The sequence below is a fragment of the Oryctolagus cuniculus genome, chromosome 4, assembly GCF_964237555.1.
Source record: "Oryctolagus cuniculus chromosome 4, mOryCun1.1, whole genome shotgun sequence".
Taxonomy (NCBI): Eukaryota; Metazoa; Chordata; class Mammalia; order Lagomorpha; family Leporidae; genus Oryctolagus; species Oryctolagus cuniculus.
In genome coordinates this window covers 145,572,215-145,593,731 of record NC_091435.1, presented here as the reverse complement: position 1 = coordinate 145,593,731, position 21,517 = coordinate 145,572,215, and the positions used below count along the sequence as shown (strand labels likewise).

Below are 21,517 nucleotides of genomic sequence, written 5' to 3'. Positions count from 1 at the left end.
TGAGGATCTTTGTCTTCAGTATGGACGTGTCACTTCTCCTAAAGGTCTAACACCTGGTTAATAAAATGTTCTGAGATGCTTGAGTAACTGAATGCCTATCTAAAAATGCTTTCTCTGGGGACTTGGACATAGGCTATCCATCGTGGACTTTTTTCTGTTGCCAAAATAAAATATCTAAGGCTGGGTAAATTATTAAGAAAAGAACTTTATTTTTAACTCACAGTTCTGGAGTTCAGGAGCATGGTACTGCGACATCTCCTTGGGTTCCGGGAGGGGCCTCATGGTGGGTGGTATCACATGGCAAGAGTGTGTGCAAGAAGAGGTTCCAGTCTTGCTTTAGAGCAACCTGCTGTCAGAATAACTAACCCAGGTTCATGGGAACTTCTCTGATCTGTTTATGAGACTGGCAACCCCCACTATTCATAACAGCCCAAGCACTTCACAGCACTGTTATGCTGGGGACATGAGCCTTTAGGAGCCAAAACATAACTAAACCTTAGCACTCTCTAGATTTAGAGATCACAGTGACTCGGGGAGAGGCAGGTTTCTCCTAATGGATGAACCAGAGGACTATTTGATAAGTAGACTTTTACGGAATAACTTTGCTAGCTAAAGTAGATGTGGAATTGAACCTCTTGTTGGCAGTCTTTTTGCAACAATTTGTGTGTTGGGTTGTAGTACTGGGAATTGCAATCCAGTGGATTGTCATCTGTACCTCGCCTCTGAGTACTATAGAGCTTATAGCTTGGGGGCCAGGAGTACAAGGCCTTGGTTCAAAGTATATGCTAAACCTTTTCACCAGGTAAAATGCAAAGTCAAAATGAATGGTTAATCAGAAAGGCCCCTTTATCCTCAGAGGCTTAAGTCAGTCCCTCCTTAAATTAACTACAAAAAGTGAAGTTTTTCTTAGTCTGATTCTTGGCTATGAAAACAGAAATGGTGGTACATTAGCAAACTGCCACCTTCCTTTCCTCCTTCCCTTCTTTCATCGAGTGCCTTACACAAACGAGGCACTGTTCTGATGTTGGGAGACAGTGGGGAACAAGGCAAACAGGAGTCTTCCCTTGTAGAACAGTCATTCTGTTGCAGGAATAAAGATTGTGCCTGTGTAAACAATAAATCTAGAGAATAAGTACAGTAAAGACAGTAAACTGAACGGAGGGATAGAGGGCAATGAGATGAGGCCATGATCAAGATAGGGTGGAAGGCTGTTAGAGGAACTTGAGAAAAGGCCAGAGAACAATAGTACAGCATGAGATGAAATCCAGGAGGTAGTTGGCAAACCAGAGCCATGGTAGAGGCATTTAGACTTTGTTCAAAATGCAGTGAGTAACCATTGGATCATTTTAAATAGGCAGTCAATGAACTCTGATTTATCATTCTAAATGTGTTGTTTGGAGAATTAGTGGAGTATGGGGAAGCAAGAGTGGAAAAAGGGAGACCAGTTAGGAAGCATGACAGTAGTGCATGTGAGATAGCATAATGGTTTGGGTTAGGATTGTAGCAGCAGAAGTGAAGAGCAGTAGTCAGAGTTGAGAGATATTTTGAAGATAGTGTTCACAGGCCTCACTGAGTGAGTTTATATCCTGGGTGTGGCGTTCAGATACAGCAAGTGGCCCTTGCACTTTTTTTTTTTTTTTTTAATTTTTTGACAGGCAGAGTGGACAGTGACAGAGAGAGAGAGACAGAGAGAAAGGTCTTCCTTTTGCTGTTGGTTCACCCCCCAATGGCCGCTGCGGCCAGCGCACCGCACTGATCCAAACCCAGGAGCCAGGTGCTTCCCATGCAGGTGCAGAGCCCAGGGACTTGGGCCATCCTCCACTGCACTCCCGGGCCACAGCAGAGAGCTGGCCTGGAAGAGGGGCAACCGGGACAGAATCCGGCGCCCCGACTGGGACTAGAACCTGGTGTGCCGGCACCGCAGGCGAAGGATTAGCCTATTGAGCCACGGCGCCGGCCGGCCCTTGCACTTTTATGGGCTTCAAAACACCTTTAAAATAGCTCATTACCCAATAAGGTCTTCTGGCTATGCATTTGATGGGTGTTCTGGTTGTCTGTATGGCAGGTAACAATAGAGAAGCCGTTGTTGGGTCTCATCTGCAGAACATGGGATTCCTCCAGTCCCACGAGAGGAATGTCAGCTGAATGAAGAAGTTTGGGAGTATCTCAGGGTTCTCATCCCACCTCTCAGGGCACTTAAGGCTGAGTGAACGTCAAAGGTTGGTGAGGCAGGCTGGGTGGCTCTTCTGACCTTTCACCTCTGCCTGACCTACCACGCATATGACCTGCAAATAAAAACAAAATCACCAACAACTTTACTTATCCTCTTACAGCAGATGACTCTGTTTATTAGTGACCTTCCTCCTGACTCTAAGCTCAACCTTCACACCCCTCTGGCATGTTGATTTGTACTGCTAGTACGTCTCCCCTTTGGCTTCGTGAACTTGAATCTTGCTCTCAGCTCTACTTTCCTACCTAATTCTGTGTCATCTTCCCCAACTCTAACCCGTCCCTAATGCACACAGCCCTATCGTGAATGAAAAATTTCCTGCTGGCCACAGACCTCCACTAAAGGTGATGATTCAGACGCCTGTGGGTGGTTTGCTCGGTTGGTACTACTTCAGCCCACAGGGCCACGACTTTCTGCCTGAAATTACCTGTCTTGTACACAGATGAGTACTTCATGTGCTCTTCCAGTGGGCAAACTCAGTGCAAAAATTAAATCTTCCTTGTGGTAAGAACTCATCAAAGATATGGTCACGGTTGGTCAAATAGATGGCATCGGTGAGGCCAAGAAATAAGATACCAAAACTGTATCCAGGGTAGGAGCAAAGCAGTGGGGTCTGTTGAATCACACCAGTAAGATCTGAAGGTACTTCCATTGGGCTTTTATCCCCTCCCCCATCTCAGTTGAATTTGGGGATGCTTCACAGTATCTGAACGTTGGTACATTAAGAAAATGTTATTGAACTTCTGTCCTTTACTGTATGCTGGCTACATGATGGGGTATGAAGATGAGTATATTGGCTGGCGCTGCAGCTCAATCGGCTAATCCTCCACCTGTGATGCCGGCACACCAGGTTCTAGTCCCGGTCAGGGTGCCGGATTCTGTCCCAGTCGCTCCTCTTCCTGTCCAGCTCTCTGCTGTGGCCCGGGAGTGCAGTGGAAGATGGCCCAAGTGCTTGGGCCCTGCACCCCATGGGAGACCAGGAGAAGCACCTGGCTCCTGGCTCGGATCAGCGCGGTGCACCGGCCGCAGCACGTCGGCCGCAGCAGCCATTGGAGTGTGAGCCAACAGCAAAAGGAAGACCTTTCTTTCTCTCTCTCTCTCTCACTGTCCACTCTGCCTGTCAAAAAAAAAAAAAAAAAAAAGATGAATATATTGTAGTGGCTTTCTAGCTCATTTGCTTCTGCTTGCCTACACTATCACAGTACCACCTGAATCCCATCATCCTCCTTCCTGACAAACTATAATAGTATTATAGATGCTTAATGAATACTTTGTAAATAAATGAAAATTAATTCTAAGTTTCTCCTGTTCCGTGACTCTGCACTGAGTCTGTTTTTGGATTCATGTGTTTTCTCCAAATCGAATTTCATGTTTTACTCTTCTGTTAAGTTTCTTTAAATTGTTTTTCCTTGCCTTGATATTTGCATTCTTCGACATTTAGAGCCTTCTGCATTTTCCATTTCCCTCCTGTTGATTTAATCTCACAGGTCACTTATCTTTTTGTTTTTATATTAAGCATTATTCTTGGCCTCATGACTTATTTTATATATAATTATATTTCTGGATATGATGCCAGTTCTGAATATCTTTTCATTATGTCTCAGTCAATTTTATTTTTGAAGAAGCTCAATTTCTTAATTATATCTACAAAGTTTGATAATATATTTAGAGTCTGAAGTTCAGATGGATAGCATTTAACATCATTCATTGGTTTTTAAAGACTCAAACTAAATTTTATTCCTTTAACTTTATCTGTTATGATTTTCTTTTATATGGCTATTTTAGAGATAATAATTTCATTTTCTAATTTACTAAATTTTCAAGCTTTCTAAAAGCCAAAATTGAGACTAAAATGCGTATTTTTGTTCTTTCTGTCTTGGTTACCATAACAGCTTGAATTTTCAGTGTGTTTTCCTTCCCTCCATCCTTGCCTGCCCTGCCCTGCCCTCTCGTTTTCTCCTCTCCTCTCCCCTCCACTGATTCCTTCCTTTCTTTCTCCCATTAAGATTTTGAGACAGTTTCTTCCTTAGAAGCTGAAATATCTGAGATTATGGGAGAGACTCTGATACTAACTACCCCAGCTCCTTTGAGTTGTTGTTTTTTTTTTTGTTTTTTTTTGTTTTTTTGACAGGCAGAGTGGACAGTGAGAGAGAGAGACAGAGAGAAAGGTCTTCCTTTTGCCGTTGGTTCACCCTTCAATGGCCACCGTGGCCGGCGCGCTGCGGCCAGCACACCGCGCCGATCCAAAGCCAGGAGCCAAGTGCTTCTCCTGGTCTCCCATAGGGTGCAGGGCCCAAGCACTTGGGCCATCTTCCACTGCACTCCCTGGCCACAGCAGAGAGCTGGCCTGGAAGAGGGGCAACTGGGACAGAATCCGGTGCCCCAACCGGGACTAGAACCCAGTGTGCCGGTGCCGCAAGGCGGAAGATTAGCCTACTGAACCACGGCGCCGGCCTCCTTTGAGTTTTTTTAAAGATTTATTCATTTATTTGAAAGAGTTACAGAAAAAGAGAGAGAGTCAAAGAGACATCTTTCATCCTCTGGTTCACTGCCCAAATGGCCGCAACAACAAATGCTGGCCAGGGTGAAGCCACGAGTCAGGAACTCCATCCAGGTCTCCCACATGGGCAGCAGGGGCCCAACCACTTGGGCCATCTCTATCTGGTTTCCCAGGCACATTAGCAAGGAGCTGGATTGAAAGAAGAGTGGCCGAGACTCAAAGCAATGGCCAGCTGGGATGCCAGCATCACAGGCAACGGCCTATCTGCACCACAACTCTGACCCCCTGCCTTGGTCTTATTATGAAAACAAAAATTGTGCAGTACAAAAAGGATTTGATATTAGACAGAATTGGAATGAAATTACCATTCTTTTTTAAAGATTCATTTATTTGAAGGAGTGACAGAAAGGGGAGAGGGAGAGGAGAGAGATTAGAGGAAGGAAGAGAGAGATAGAGGTACCAAGAGATCAACCTGTCATTAGCTGGTTCACTCCCCAAATGGCCTCTTATAGCCAGTTCTGGGCCAGGCTGAAGCCAGGAGCCAGGGAAGTCCATCTGTGTCTTCCTTGTAAACAGCAGCTTAACCTGCTTATGCCACAGTGCTCCCCAGTTCTACTTTCTGTTTAATATGAACACGTTCTTTAGCTTCTGCCAGCCTCACTTTCCTCATAAGGAAAATGGCTGTCACAGTAACATCGATGGTTCGTTTAAATGCTCAGCACAGTCCTCCCAGATATAAGTGTAGTCATACCACACAAACCATTGTTTGAGACCACAGTGGACTAATGATGGCTCATAACAGTACAGTAGGGCCAGAAAACGATCACCTAGTGAACACACAGCTGAAGAAGTGGCAAAAGAAAAAGAAAGCTGGCCGGCGCCGCGGCTCACTAGGCTAATCCTCCGCCTTGCGGCGCCGGCACACCGGGTTCTAGTCCCGGTCGGGGCGCCGGATTCTGTCCCGGTTGCCCCTCTTCCAGGCCAGCTCTCTGCTGTGGCCAGGGAGTACAGTGGAGGATGGCCCAAGTGCTTGGGCCCTGCACCCCATGGGAGACCAGGAAAAGCACCTGGCTCCTGGCTCCTGCCATCGGATCAGCGCGGTGCGCCGGCCGCAGCGCGCCGGCCGCGGCGGCCATTGGAGGGTGAACCAACGGCAAAAGGAAGACCTTTCTCTCTGTCTCTCTCTCTCACTGTCCACTCTGCCTGTCAAAAAAAAAAAAAAAAAAAAAAGAAAAGAAAAGAAAAAGAAAGCTGCAGGAGAAGAAAAAGAACTCCAGGAAAATCGCAGTAAAGAATTTAGCAGTGGTGTAGCAAGTAAACCCGCTGCCTGCAGCTGGCATCTATGTAGGTGCTGCTTTGAGTCCCGGATGTTCCACCTCGATCCAGCTCCCTGCTGATGCGCTGGGAAAGCAGTGGAAGATGGCCCAAATGCTTGGGCCTCTGTGACCCATGTGGGAGACCCAGATGAAGCTCCTGGCTTCAGCCTGGCCCAGGCCTGGCTGTTGCAGCCATTTGGGGAGTGAACCAGCAGATGGAAGACCTCTATATATTTGTGTCTGTTGGTCTCCCTCTCTCTGTGACTGTGCCTTTCAAATAAATAATCTTTAAAAAAAATTTAGCAGAATCTTTTGCAGCCTCAACAAGTTGGAAAGGCTGACCCTTCCAAACAAAGATCTTTATTAAAAGAATGTTCAGGGTACATTATCTGCTTAGAAGCAAATCTAGGGGCTGGCGCTATGGCATAGCAGGTAAACCTGTTGCCTACAGTGCTGGCATCCCTTATGGTGACCAGTTCAAGTCCTGGCTGCTCCACTTCCCATCCAGCTCCCTGCTAATGTGCCTGGGAAAGCAGTGGAAGATGGACCAAGTGCTTGAGCCCCGGTACCACATGGGAGACCTGGATGAAGCTCTTGGCTCCTGGCTTTGGCTTGGCCCAGCCCTGGCCATTGTGGCCATTTGGGGAGTGAAACAGCAGATGGAAGACTTCTTTCTCTGCCTCTGCCTCACCCTTTTTGTAACTCGGAGTTTCAAATAATAAATAAATCTTGGGGAAAAAAAAAGGCAAATATGTTATGAACAAAAATAAACCAAGCACATGACCATGGACATGCTTTTTTAGAATGATACCTTCTCAAGAAGAACCTCACCCAGCATTGTGGAGTAGTAGGTAAAGCCACCTCCTGCAACACCAGTATCCCATGAGGGCACTGGTTCGTGTCCCAGCTGCTCCACTTCCAGTTCTCTGTTAATGTGCCTGGGAAAGCAATGGAAGATGACCCAGGTACTTGGAACCCTGCATCCATGTGGAAGACCCAGATGAAGTTCCTGGCTCCTGGCTTTGGCCTGGCCCAACCCTGGCTGTTGCAGCCATTTGGGGAGTGAACCAGCTGATGGAAGATCTTTTTCACTCGCTCTCTCCCTCTATCTTTAAGTCTACCTTTCATATAAATAAATAAGTCTTAAAAAATAAAAACAGCCTCGGCTCACTCCTTACGGAAGTATTTAGAAAAAGGGATTGTCATAGGAGGTGACATCTGTGTGTGTTTCTGCCCTTGAGGCCCTTCCAGTGGGACAGGATGTGGAGGTAGCAGACAGAAATATTGATGATCCTGATCCTGTGTGGGCCTAGATTTATGTGGGTGTTCATGTCTAAATTTTTAACAATAAAGTTTAAAAATTAAACTAAAATTTAAAATAGAGAAAAGCTTATGGAGTAAGGCTATATAACAAAAGAAAATATTTTGTATGTGATTAAGTTTCTTATACATGTAGAGCTCTTTTTATCTTTTATGCCATATAGCTTTTCTATGTTTAGACACACAGATACTCACCATTGTATTACAGATGCCTACACTATTCACTATAGAAACATTCTGTACAGGTTTACAGCCTAAGAGCAATAGGCTAGACATTATAGCCTCGTTATGAGGTGGACTGAGCCATTTAGGTTTGTGTAAGTCAACTTTATGATCACAAAATGCCAAAACTGCTTAATGACACATTTCTCAGAACATAGCCCTGTTAAGTGACACATGAGTATATTTTGAAAATGGTGGTATAGGCCGGCACTGTGGTTCACTAGGCTAATCTCCCACCTGCGGCGCCGGTACTCTGGGTTCTAGTCCCGGTTGGGGCGCTGGTTCTGTCCCGGTTGCTTCTCTCCCAGTCCAGCTCTCTGCTGTGGCCCGGGAAGGCAGTGGAGGATGGCCCAAGTGCTTGGGACCTGCACCCGCATAGGAGACCAGGAGGAAGCACCTGGCTCCTGGCTTCTGATCGGTGCAGCATGCTGGCCGTAGCGGCCATTTGAGGGGTAAACCAAAGGAAGGAAGACCTTTCTCCCTGTCTCTCTCTCACTGTCTAACTCTGCCTGTCAAAAAAAAAAAAGAAAAAGAAAAAGGTGGTATGATAATATTAATCTTTTCTTGAGAGCTTGACACAAGAAGGGCCAACATAACAGCATTCCTTTACCTCTGTCCCAACCCTGTCACTCCTCCTCTCTCTCACACACACACCTCTAAGGAAGACAAACTCAGGATAAAAGCTGCAAAGGCGAAGCATGCCTTTTAGTTGTCTTTCCCTGCTGTCTGTTACCTGTTGATGATGGTAACATGAATTTCTGCAGAGGGTGGTCTTAAGCCTGATGCATGACCATTGCCTGGGCCCTGTCACTGGTAGAATGATTGCCTTGCTACAAACTCATCAGTAAACAACTTTTTTTTTTTTTGGGTAAATAATGCTCTTCCAGATGAGTTGTTATTAAATAGTACTCTTACGTTTTGTAGAGGCTTAGGGTGTGATGATAGAGGAAAGTGAGAACAAAGTAGAGAACAAGATTATTGGCCAGCGCCGCGGCTCAATAGGCTAATCCTCCGCATGGGAGACCAGGAGGAAGCACAGCAGCAACGTGCTGGCCAAGGAGGCCACTTGGAGGGTGAACCAATGGAAAAAGGAAGACCTTTCTCCCTGTCTCTCTCTCACTAACTCTGCCTGTCAAAAAAAAAAAAAAAAAAGATTATTATTGTTGTGGAGGAAAGGTCCAAACCAAAAGGCAGGATATCAGTTAGGTTATTTGTTTGAATGTTGAAGTCAGTTTAAAAAAAAAAAATGATGACACAAAGAATGTTGGAGTGACAGTGAGCCAAAAGCCAAATTCATGAAAGAATGGAAAGGAGTGGCCTCAGAGAGCCATAAATGACTGCAATAAGGAAAGGTAGTGAGTGGGTGGTAGAGCCTGATGATATGTGACTCAGAGGGGAGTTTTGGAAAGAACAAAGGGACAATGGTCTGGAAGTAGCAATGAGGAATAAGAAGGGCACTCACCGTGCCTCATGTTTCAGGAATGTGGATGAGAGAAAGTCATGTAAAAGGGCTGCAGAGGAGAAGACCTCCGCGGAGGAGAGCTGTTTCTATTTGAATGAGAAGGAAAGGAAGTTGAACGCTTTGGAGAAAAGGTCCAGGATGTGGAATTTTGTCTGATAGCTATGAGTTTGACAGAGCTTAGTGTGAGGATTTAGAGTTTCGGAGGTAGGAGATATGGGTTCCGTCATAAGCCATCACATCTTCACCTTCTTTGTCACACTTCAGCAACCTTGCTTGGCTAAACTTCATCATTAGTGCCTATTCCATGCCTGTGAAACCATGCTGCTGAACATGAATTAAACTGCTGAATATGGAATAGGTTTTGGAGCACAGCAGGTTGAGCTGCTGTATGGGATTCCTGCATGCCATATTGGAGTGCTCTTTTAAGACCTTGCTGCTCTGCTTTCAGTCCACCTTCCTGCTCATGCATTCTGAGAGGCAGTGAATGATGGTTCCAAGTGCTTGAACGTCTGCCACTGCTATGTGAGACCGAGATGGCATGCTGGGCTCTTGGCTTTGGCCTGGCCTGTTGCAGGCATTTGGGGAGTGAACAAGCAGATGGAAGATCTCTCTATCCTTGTCTCTATCCTTGTCTCTATCTCCAGCTTTCAAATAGATGAAAATAAATAATCATTTAAAAAACAGGGAACTCTTGATACTTCATAGCAATCATGCTCCGCCTCCCTAGTTGTTTTCTTTCGCTTCATCTCGTAGTGGCTGTTTCCTCTCCACTCTTCACTTGGAACTGAAGGCCTTGCCACCTATTTCACTGAGATTACTGAGTCGGCAAAGAGCTACCTACTACCTGCAGTACTGTCCAGATACTTTTTCTCAGTTACTGTAAAAGATTAGCTTAAGTGCCTTGTAATTTTTTGTCTTATGCCATCTTATTCCTCTCTCCTGAATCATTGTCTTATATCAGTATGCTTTTGTTTCTTCCATCTTAAAAAAATAATCCTTCTTGACTTCACTTCCCCTTTAATTATTATCTTACTTCACATACCCTTCACAGCAAAACTTTTTTTTTTTATTTTAAGGAAAGTTTTTATTTAATGAATACAAATTTCATAGGTACAGCTTTAGGAATATAGTGGTTCTTCCCCCCACACTCGCCCTCCCGCCCCCGTTCCCATCCCGCCTCCTTCTCCCTCTCCCACCCCATTCTTCATTAAGATTCATTTTTAGTTAACTTTATACACAGAAGATCAACTCTATAAAGTAACGATTTCCACAATTTGCACACACACAGACATACAAAGTATAAAGTACTGTTTGAAAACAAGTTTTACAGTTAATTCTCATAGTACAACTCATTAAGGACAGAGGTCCTACATGGGGAGCTAGTGCACAGTGACTCCTGTTGTTGATTTAATAATTAACACTCTTATTTATGATGTCAGTGATCACCTGAGGCTCTCACCATGAGCTGCCAAGGCTATGGAAGCCTTTTGAGTCCACAAATTCCATTGGTATTTAGACAAGGCCTTATGGAAAGTGGAAGTTCTCTCCTCCCTTCAAGGGAAAAGTACATCCTTCTTTGATGGCCCCTTCTTTCCACTGGGGTCTCACTCACAGAAATCCTTCATGTAGATTTTTTTTTTTTTTTTTTTTTTTTTTGCCATAGTGCCTTGGCTTTCCATGCCTGAAATTCTCTATGGGATTTTCAGACCAATCCTAATGCCTTTAGGACTGATTCTGAGATCAGAGCGCTGTTCAGGGCGTTTGTCATTCTATGAATCTGCTGTGTGGACTGCTTCCCGTGTTGGAATATCCTCTGCTTTTTAATTCTATCTGTTGTTATTACCAGACACTTTGTCTTATTTATGTGATCCCTTTGACATTTAATCCTATCTATTTGATGAATTACACACTTAATATGCTCACTTTAACAGCAGAAGTTCTTGATAAAATTATTTGTATTCTGTTGATAATTTTTACCCATTTTTTTTAACCCGAGCCAGTCTGATTTCTGCCCCCACAACTCCATCAAAATTGCTTTTATCAGTTGTCAGCCATGCCCCTATCATTCATCAACATGTATCTTTTTTTTTTTTTTTTTTTTGACAGGCGGAGTGGACAGTGAGAGAGAGAGACAGAGAGAAAGGTCTTCCTTTGCCGTTGGTTCACCCTCCAATGGCCGCCGCGGCCCGCGCGCTGCGGCCGGCACACCGCGCTGATCCGATGGCAGGAGCCAGGAGCCAGGTGCTTTTCCTGGTCTCCCATGGGGTGCAGGACCCAAGCACCTGGGCCATCCTCCACTGCACTCCCTGGCCACAGCAGAGGGCTGGCCTGGAAGAGGGGCAACCGGGACAGAATCCGGCGTCCCGACCGGGACTAGAACCCGGTGTGCCGGCGGCGCCGCTAGGCGGAGGATTAGCCTAGTGAGCCGCGGCGCCGGCCCAACATGTATCTTAACATTCAAAAACAGAGTTGATCAGTTTCTTCTCCTTGAAACACCTCCTTCATTTGGCTTCTAAGATACTTATCAAGAATTATAAGAGTTTACGCTGTTTGTAAGCTAACAAGTTAGTCTGCCACAGTTTGTGAATACTGGTAGAAGACATGAGATTTCTGGATCAGAGAAAAGACAGTTTATTATCTTTGGCAGTAGCCTAAGTACCAGTATTTTTGTACTGGTTCCCCAAGCCCTGGTTCCCCCAGGACATTCTGAAGAAGCTAGATAAATCTGCACACAGTGGGTGGTTTTACAGGAAAGGAAACCTGATCTTAGAGAACCTAAATATTTTATAATGGTCAATATGCATGTCTGTTCTTTATTCCAGAGGGAATCATTATATTTTTTATACTGGAAAATAACTCTTTGCTGTGGATGGAGACACAACAAGATCTTTCAAGACTGTTGACTATACAAACCTTCCTGAAAAGACAGCCCCAAACTATCATATATAATAGCCCTGACTATTGGAATGATCACTACCTTGCTTGCAAGATGTGCAGAAATATCGGGGACCCATTGAAAATTGTCAAAATTGTCTCATGGGTCTCCTCTGGTCACTTCTTTTCTATTTTCTCTACTGATTATTTTTTTGCTTCCCCAAATTATACTGTCTAGTACTATAGCCACTAGCTTCAATTAAAATTTCAATTATTTTATTACACTAGCATATCTCAAGCACTCAACAGCCACATGTGGGTGGTAGCTTCCTATTAAATAGCACAGATACAAAAATATTTCATCTCCACAAAAAGTTCCAGTAGACATTAATGTTTGGGTGGCTATTGCATTTTTGATTGCTCCAGAGCTGAGCCTTTGGTCCCCTCCTCTTTCTGTATTCCTTCCCTTTGTGATCTTTCCTAATGTTGTAGCTTTAAATTTGACTCCCAAATTTATACAAGCCTGAATTCCTTCCCTAAACTCCAAACTAAATTTTCCAGCAGCCTTCTGTAGCTGAATCTCTAATAGGCATCACAAAACAAATGTATCATTTTGCTGGCATTGTGGTGCAGTGAGTCAAGTCAGCGCCTGCGACACTGGCATGCCGTATGATTGTCAGTTTGAGTCATGGATACTCCACTTCAAGTCCAGCTCCCTGCTAATGCACCTGGAAAGGGAGAAGAAGATGGCCCAAGTCCTTGGGCCCCTGCCACCCACAAGGGAGGACTGGATGGAGTTCCGGGCTCTTGGTGTCATCCTGGCCCAGCTCCAGCTGTTGCAGCCATTTGAGGAGTGAGTCAGCAGATGGCAGATCTCTCCCTGTACTCTCTCTCTGCAACTCTGCCCTCCAATAAATAAATAAATAAATCTTAAAAAAAAAAAAGAAGCAGCAAAAATAAAAAAAAAGAAAATCCAATTTTTAAAACTCTTAATGTTCATTTTAATCTCCCTCTTTATATAACAGCCAGAATGATTTTGTTTAAAAGTCAAATGATGTCATTTTCTACACTCAGAAAGAACTCTTCAGTGGCTTCCCATTTCAGGTGAGAGCCAGTCTCCATACATTGGCATCCTGACTCTTGCTAAAACATTGAAGACGTGTGTCCACTTCAGAGCCTTTATATTTGATGTTGCTTCTGCTTCCTTCCTCCCAAACCACCATACTCACATACTTTTCCCCTCATGATGCTGAACTTAAGAAGCCAAGTGGGGGCCATCGCCACGGCTCACTAGGCTAATCCTCCGCCTAGCGGTACCGGCACACCGGGTTCTAGTCCCGGTCGGGACGCCGGATTCTGTCCCGGTTGCCCCTCTTCCAGGCCAGCTCTCTGCTGTGGCCAGGGAGTGCAGTGGAGGATGGCCCAGGTGCTTGGGCCCTGCACCCCATGGGAGACCAGGATAAATACCTGGCTCCTGCCATCAGATCAGCGTGGTGCGCCAGCCGCGGCGGCCATTGGAGGGTGAACCAACGGCAAAGGAAGACCTTTCTCTCTGTCTCTCTCTCTCACTGTCCACTCTGTCAAAAAAAAAAAAAAAAAAGAAGAAGAAGAAGAAGCCAAGTGGGGCTGGCGCTGTGTTGCAGCAGGTTAACACCCTGGCCTGAAGCATTTGGGTGCTGGTTCAAGCCACGGCTGCTCCACTTCCGATCCAGCTCTCTGCTATTGCCTGGGAAAGCAGTGGAGGATGGCCCAAGTCCTTGGGCCCCTGCACCCACATTGGAGACCTAGAGGAAGCTCCTGGCTTCTGGCGTCAGAGCAGTGCAGCTCCGACCGTTGCAGCCAACTGGGGAGTGAACCAGCAGATGGAAGACCTCTCTGTCTCTCTCTCTCTGTAACTCTGCCTCTCAAATAAATAAACAGAATCTTTTTAAAAAAAGAAAAAAAGAAGCCAAGCTGGGGTCTTATAGAATATGTTTTGTGAGTTTCTCTTTTTCCTCATTATATGTTTCCTGGTATAGGACATTAAATCTAAAAGATTGATTAGATTAAGGTTAAGTCTTTTGGGTGAAAAAAAACAGAGACTGATCTTCAAGCTTGACTATTGTGTTAAGATGATCTTTTTCAGTCCCCTCCCCCATTGTAAGTTTACATTTTCCACTTTGAGATCAACAAATAAACTAAATGTGTGTGTGTTATTTTTTAACACCGTGACTTTAAGAATATTTTCCGACTGTGGAACTGGTTTTTCCAATGGAACCTTTTTTGGAGATCCAGTATCTAAAAAGATAAAAGCAGAGTTGTTCTGGTTGCAGTGGGAAATGCCTAGTTATTAGCAGTTTCCAAGGGAACTTTGGCAAGCACAGTTTGTAACCCAGAGAGCCCGCCCAAATATTTGAGGAAGTGGAGGCCCAGAGAGGATACGTAAAGTCTTAAAGCCACCTAACATATTAAGAGGACGGCTCAGTGAACCTCCTCAGATTAGAGAACAGTCCGGGGAGCTGTGTCACTTCCTTGAGAATCTGTGATTGTGGATGACCGTTGTAATAGCACTTGGATTTTCCTGGCCGTCCACCCACTGTTTTTAGTGTCTTCAGTGCTTTCTTTGACACTCTATCTGTTCTGCAGATGTGAAAATTTAAAATTACTTTATTTTTAGTGTGTGTTGGATTGCAGTCTTTTTTTTTTATTATTATTTCCCTTTTGGAAATTCCTCTTCATCCACAAAGAATTCCAAATTCAGACATTATTCATCTATGTCTGGAACACTAAAATCTCTTGAGCTTCCATATGTCTTACCTCTTCCCACCATTAGAATACTCAAAATGCTGCCACAAAGTTGACGTCAGTTATCATTTGCTTGCTGTCAGCTTCCTTTCTGCACCTTACTTACCATGTGACCTAGTGGGTCGTACTAGAGAATTGAATAAGGAAATTTAATATATCCATAGGCTTTATGTAACTTGCATGATAGAGATTTTTATTTTCACAGAAAATTTCTGTAAATGTAAAAAGCAGGTAATAAATTCTAATTTAATCTCACTTTTGTTTTTTAAAAAAACATAAAATACCCATGTTAGTCTAGGTGGATATGTAGTTTTACAGCCAAAAAGAATATTTACTTTTTTTTTTACAGCTGAGTAAGAAATTCTGTCTTTTACTACAAAATGGATGCAACTGGAAACCATTATACTTAGTGAAATAAGCCAGTCCCAGAAAGACAGATATCATATGTTTTCCCTGATCTGGGGTAACTAATAGTGTACCTAAAATGTAATGTATTAGAGTGAAGTGGACATTTTGAGATTTGATGATTATTTACAGCCCTTGTCTCTTCTGTTGAGGAACAGTATTTTTTTCTTAATACTATTTGTTGAACTCTGTACATAGTGTAGGGTTAACCTTACAATCATTAAGTAAACTGAAAATAGATCTTTGTAAAAATTAAAAGAATAGAAGAGGGAGGAGGAAGAAGGGTTGGAGCCTGGGCCAGAGGGAGGATAGGGTGAGAATTATCAATGTGTTGCTAAATCTGTATATATGATATATATGAAACTTGTATAACTTAAATAAAATTTTAAAAAGAATATTTACAAAAATAGTCACATTGATACTATTTTGTGATCTTCATTTCTCTCACTCTTTTCTTTGTGTCTTATTCCAATAGTTATTTTATAAAGATTAAAACTGTTTTGTTTAGTTTTAGTTTTTTTTGTTTTGTTTTGTTTTGTTTTGTTTTTAACAAACTGTGTTGAAGGCACTTCCAGGCATCTCCCAGCTTGCTACCATCCAAACCATTCCGTGGAAGTCTTTTTATCTTCTCATTCAAGCATGCTCTCCCCAGACCTCATATTTCTATTTATTTTACTCTAGATATCTGATAATCCTCTAGAATTGCCCTGTTGGTTCTCACAACCCTATCTGGTCACTTGTACTGAAAGAAACTTGTCAGGGAAGGAGAGGATGTAAAAATACATTCTTTTTTTTTTTTTTTTTTTTTTTTTTTTTGACAAGGCAGAGTGGACAGTGAGAGAGACAGAGAGAAAGGTCTTCCTTTTCCGTTGATTCACCCCCTCAATGGCCGCTGTGGCTGGCACACTGCAGCCGGCGCACCACGCTGATCCAAAGCCAGGAGCTTTTCCTGGTCTCCCATGCAGGTGCAGGGCCCAAGCACTTGGGCCATCTTCCACTGCATTCCCGGGCCACAGCAGAGAGCTGGACTGAAGAGGAGCAACCGGGACAGAACCCGGCGCCCCAACCAGGACTAGAACCCGGTGTGCCAGCGCCGCAGGGGGCGGATTAGCCTAGTGAGCCCTGGCGCCGGCTAAATAATACATTCTAAAAGACTGTCACCATAGTGTGATCTCCCTCTAGGCCCAAGAGAAACTAAGTAAATAGCTCTTAAGTTAATTGTCTGTTTTCTTGATCTCATTTCTTTTATCCCATAAATTCCTACCAATGAGAGCCCTTGTTTGTTTTCTGTAATATTAAACATTATGGGTACTTAATATAATTTACTAAACAAAATATCTTTTTAAAAATCCCTAATCTACAAAATAAACTTAAGATCTGCTTTCAGCTTTTATGAGAATGTTGTGCTTACATGGAGATGGAGAAAGGCACAGGACTTAGAAACATGGACTTACGTTCAGAGCCTGCTCGGAGTCACTTAGGCCCCTGAGCTGCGTTCATTCAGTGGCACCACTGACTCTCTTCTGCTCTCTGCAGATACCTTCTGCCTGGTCCATGTATCTATCTTGCTTCCCCAAGTCCTCTGCAGTGCTGTGCTGAGTGATGTGTCTACCATCTAAATATGACCGTGCCTCATATGTCCTCCCATTTTGGAACTTCTCAAGGGCCCTATGATGCTATGTTACTTCTTTCCCAATCCTTCAGCTTTGGCTTCTGGGAACCTGTCCTCTCATGAGCTTTTTGAAGATTCCCCCTCAAATGCATAGATTTCAAATATTTCGGGACAATTTTCCATAAACTCTTTGGAGTACCCTCATATACATGTTCGTCTAAATTATCTACATGATTTTTGCCTTTTGAATGTGATCTGAGTTTTATTTGATCACCTCTGAAATAAGAAAAATACTTAAAAAGGAAAATATATGAGTTGAGTTAAAATACTTCCAACAGATAACTGTTTTAGAATTTATAATAAAGTTTTTTTCCTGATTGTGCAGTGGGGAAGTAGACATTCTCCTAGCAGTTAAGACATCAGGTAGAACACCTACATTCCCACATCAGAAAACCTACGCCAGCTCCAGCTCTTGATTCCAGCTTCCTGCAAATGGTGGATTCTGGGGGGTGGGGGGATGGGAGGCAGCAACAATAGCTCAAGTAGTTGGGTTCTTGCTGCCTAAGTGGGAGACCTGGATTGAGTTCCTAGTATCAGCTCCCCCTAGTCATGGCAGACATCTGGGGAGTGAACTAGTGGATAGAAGCACTCTCTCTGCCTCTCAAATAAATAAATATTTTTGCCATTTTATTTTTTTTAAGTTTGACCCCAAATTTCCCTTTTAGAGTCATTTCTCATGGAAATTAGTGACTTTACAAATTATATGCATGAAAAATTAATAGCCAATTCATTATGCTTCCACATCAGTAATTAAAAAAAATAGTTCTCTGGTGAAATACAGCTTTTACCTATTTTAATCAAGAAAATACCAGTTTTTCTGTTCTTGTATTTTTTAGACCCCAGAGACATTTATCATCCTGTTTTTCCAGAAGAAAAGGCAAAATCGGAATAAAAGAAGTGACTTGACCAAGTTACCGAATTATACAGTAGCAGAAGCTGGGATCAGGATCCCAGCTGGTACCACATTTCCCTTCCATCTGCTGGAATAACAATAAAAGTAAGTCTTCAAGTGCTTGCCAGTTCCCTTATGTTCAAATTAAGCCTGCTTTTGAAATGTTTTCATTTTCCTCTTACTCTTATTGAGAAATTAGTCCTAAACCCAAAGCGTTAATTGTTCTTTCACACTCATGTATGGAGTTTCTTTAAGCATTAGAAAATCTTCACTTAAGAGATTTCATACTTTATTTTCTCAACTATTTTTTGTAGTGAACACAATAGAAAAAAAATATTCCAGGAATCCTTTTCTAATCCCACAGGTTCTGTATTTGTATTCCTCTGACCTGTTCTTTTGGTAGCAGCTTCCATACTGAGTCATCCACCAAAGACTGCCTGTGTTTTCCAGGCAAAGTAATAATTTTATTATTTTTAAATGACTCATTACTTTTTAATAGTCAGACCTTGTGTACACTGTTAAATAAAAAGTTTTCAAGACATTGTCATACAGTTCCACTCTTATTCTCCAAATAACCCCTCTAAGCAGCATGGATATTGAGTTAATTCTCTATTGTGTCTATGATTTGTGTTGATCATTTCTTCTTGAACCCCTTTATCAGCTGAAATAAGCAATGAAATTTCTTCCTACTCTCTGCTCCAGGTGTTTCCTGAAATGGAACAAATAGCGACATAAAAGTAGTGTAATAGCATTCTCTATTTTCCATTATTACGGTTATATTGTTTAAGGTTTTATTAACTTCCAAATTTCTCCATAAATCAGAGGCACCTCTAAAGCCGAAGTATAGCTCTAATGTTTGTTGGTACACAAGACTTGGAATTCAGCATGTTGATAGAATGACGTTCTCCTGTCACCCTTCTGTGACATATTTGGCTGGTTCTCCACCTGGCCTTTGCAAATCTCTTTTTTGCTCCCTCTCCTTGCCCTACATGTGCCAGCCTTCTCCAGAGTTTTGTCCTTGACCCTTTTCTCACCCTCTCAGTGTCATCCACTTTTGTGGAATTAAAATCTGTTTGGTGCTTGCTCACAAATCTTCATCTTTAGCTCCCATCTCTGCTACCGAGTACGTCCAGCTGTGTGAGGGGACATCTCTCGAATGCCCCACTGAAATAATCCACAGGTGAAGCTGAATGGACCTCCCCCTGCATCTTCCCTCCAGCTAGCCTTCCTACACAATTAATAATTAGGTCCCAGGATCATCTCTACATCCCTCTAGAATACATTTTTAGTTTCAAAGATTTATCATCAAATATTAACACTTTCCACTCTCAGCTAGACCTGTTCCTCAGAGACAACCACTCTCAATTTTTCCTAGCAATTTCTGCTATTATTCATCTCCCTATTTCTAAGCACATGTATATAGCTAATTTATCACTCACTGATTTTAAACACTAGGTCCTGGATTCCTAGTATAAATTTCAGCTGTAGGCCAGCGCCACAGCTCAATAGGCTATTGCTCCGCCTGCGGCACTGGCACCCCGGGTTCTAGTCCCAGTCAGGGCACCGGATTTTGTCCCAGTTGCTCTTCTTCCAGTCCAGCTCTCTGCTGTGGCCCGGGAGTGCAGTGGAAGATGGCCCAGGTCTTTGGGCCCTACATCTGCATGGGAGACCAGGGTGAGGCACCTGGCTCCTGGCTTCTGATCGGTGCAGTGCGCCAGCTGCAACATGCCAGCCGTAGCGGCCACTTGGAGGGTGAACCAATGGAAAAAGGAGGATCTTTCTCTCTCTCTCTCTCTCTCTCACTGTCTAACTCTGCCTGTCAAAAAAAAAAAAAATTCAACTGTTACCCACTTTCTACCACATTAACAAAATAATGGGTAAAATTTTATGTAATCACCTCAATAGATGTAGGAAAAGTATTTGACAAAAATGTGAGATTTTTGAAAACTCTGAACAAACTAGAAATAGAAGGGAACTTTCTTAACCTGATGGTGGGCATCTGCCAGAACAACTGTAATTCTTGTCATACTTAATGATGCAAGACTGCATACCTGGTGTAAGACTGCATGCCTGCCGGCGCCGCAGCTCAATAGGCTAATCCTCCACCTTGCGGCGCCGGCACACTGGGTTCTAGTCCCAGTCGGGGCACCGGATTCTGTCCTAGTTGCCCCTCTTCCAGGCCAGCTCTCTGCTGTGGCCCGCAAGTGCAGTGGAGGATGGCCCAAATGCTTGGGCCCTGCACCCCATGGGAGACCAGGAGAAACACCTGGCTCCTGCCTTCGGATCAGTGCAGTGCGCTGGCCGTGGCGGCCATTGGAGGGTGAACCAACAGCAAAAGGAAGACCTTTCTCTCTGTCTCTCTCTCTCACTGTCCACTCTGCCTGTCAAAAAAAAAAAAAAAAAAAAGACTGCATGCCCATGCCCATTCCTTAGTTCCCCAAGATCACTACCAGGCAAGGCTTCCGAGCTCACCACCGTATTCGGTTTTCTATTCTAGAGATTCTAGTTTTGCAATGCAAAAACAGTAAGGCTGTCAAGTTTGAAAAGGAAAACTGCCTGTGCTCTCAGATGACATGATTCTCTATATAGAAAATCCAAAGGAATGAAATAATTATAGTAAATTAATTGTGAAAGTAGTAAGTGACAAAGCCAGTCACATGTATTTCTAGATTTCAACAGTAAACAATGTTTAAAATTAAAATTATAGTACCACTTGCATTAGCATCAAAAAACATGAAATATTTAGGAGTATATTTAATGAAAATCATATACATTGCTGAGAAATCAAAGAGAATTAAATAAATGGAAAGATATGCCATGCTCATGAGTTAAACACTTGATACTATTAAGTTCTCCATTGTCACCAATTAAGACAGGAGGGTTGTGCCATAAATATAGACCAAAGAACAGAGAATCCAGAGTTGATAAGATTACTTCAGCAAAGGCTCCAGCTTAATGTAGTGGGGACAGAATAGTCTTAAATAACTGATATTGAATGATCTTCAAACTTAACTTTATATGTACATAAAGTAATTCAAAATAGATCACAGACTATACCATAAAAGCTGAAATGATAAAATTACCAAAAACAGCAAAAAAAAAAAAAAAAACTTCAGGAGAAAAATTTGTATGACCTTAGGATAGGTGATTACCTTAGGATATAGATATATTAACTATAGAATAAAAATTTATTAATTGGATTGATAATCTATTTTTATTAAAAGATTTATTTGAAAAGAGTTACAGAGGGAGAGACACAGAGACATCTTCCCTTTTTTTATGATTTTATTTTTATTTATTTGAAAGAGTTACAGAGAGAGGTAGAGCCAGAGAGAGAGAGAGAGGGAGAGAAAGAGGTCTTCCATCCGCTGGTTCACTCCCCAGTTGGCTGCAATGGCCAGAGCTGAGCTGATCCAAAGCCAGGAGCCAGGAGCTTCTTCCAGGTCTCCCACGTGGGTGCAGGGGCCCAAGGACTTGGGTCATATTCTGCTGCTTTCCCAGGCCATAGCAGAGAGCTGGATCAGAAGTGGAGTAGCCGGGACTCGAACTGGCGCCCACATGGGATGCCAGCACTGCAGGGCACAACATTAACCTTCTGTGCCAGAGCATCAGCCGAGATATCGTCTATCCTCTAGCTCCCTTCCCAGATGGCAACAATGACCAGGCCTGGGCCAGGCTGAAGCCAGAAGCCAGGAGCTTCTTCCAGGCCTCTCCCTGGAGCGTAGCAGGGACCCAAGCGCTGGGCCATCTTCCGATGCTTTTCGCAGGTCATTAGCAGGGAGCTCTATCAGAAGTGGAACATCCAGGACAACAACTGATGCCCATATGGGATGCCAGCAT

General features: G+C 43.4%; 1 protein-coding gene across 3 annotated transcripts in view; it reads left to right on the top strand.

The window, feature by feature from the left end:
* Nucleotides 1–21,517, top strand: part of PPP2R3A (protein phosphatase 2 regulatory subunit B''alpha) — a 210,135-nt gene that overhangs the window by 37,423 nt on the left and 151,195 nt on the right. For 2 of the 3 annotated variants that reach the window (XM_051818617.2, XM_070072785.1), the window contains exon 2: nt 17,622–17,782. The exons of the other annotated variant lie outside the window; for it this stretch is intronic. The gene's annotated coding sequence lies outside the window, so the exon portion shown is untranslated. The remainder of the gene's footprint in view (nt 1–17,621; nt 17,783–21,517) is intronic. 3 annotated transcript variants of the gene reach the window in all.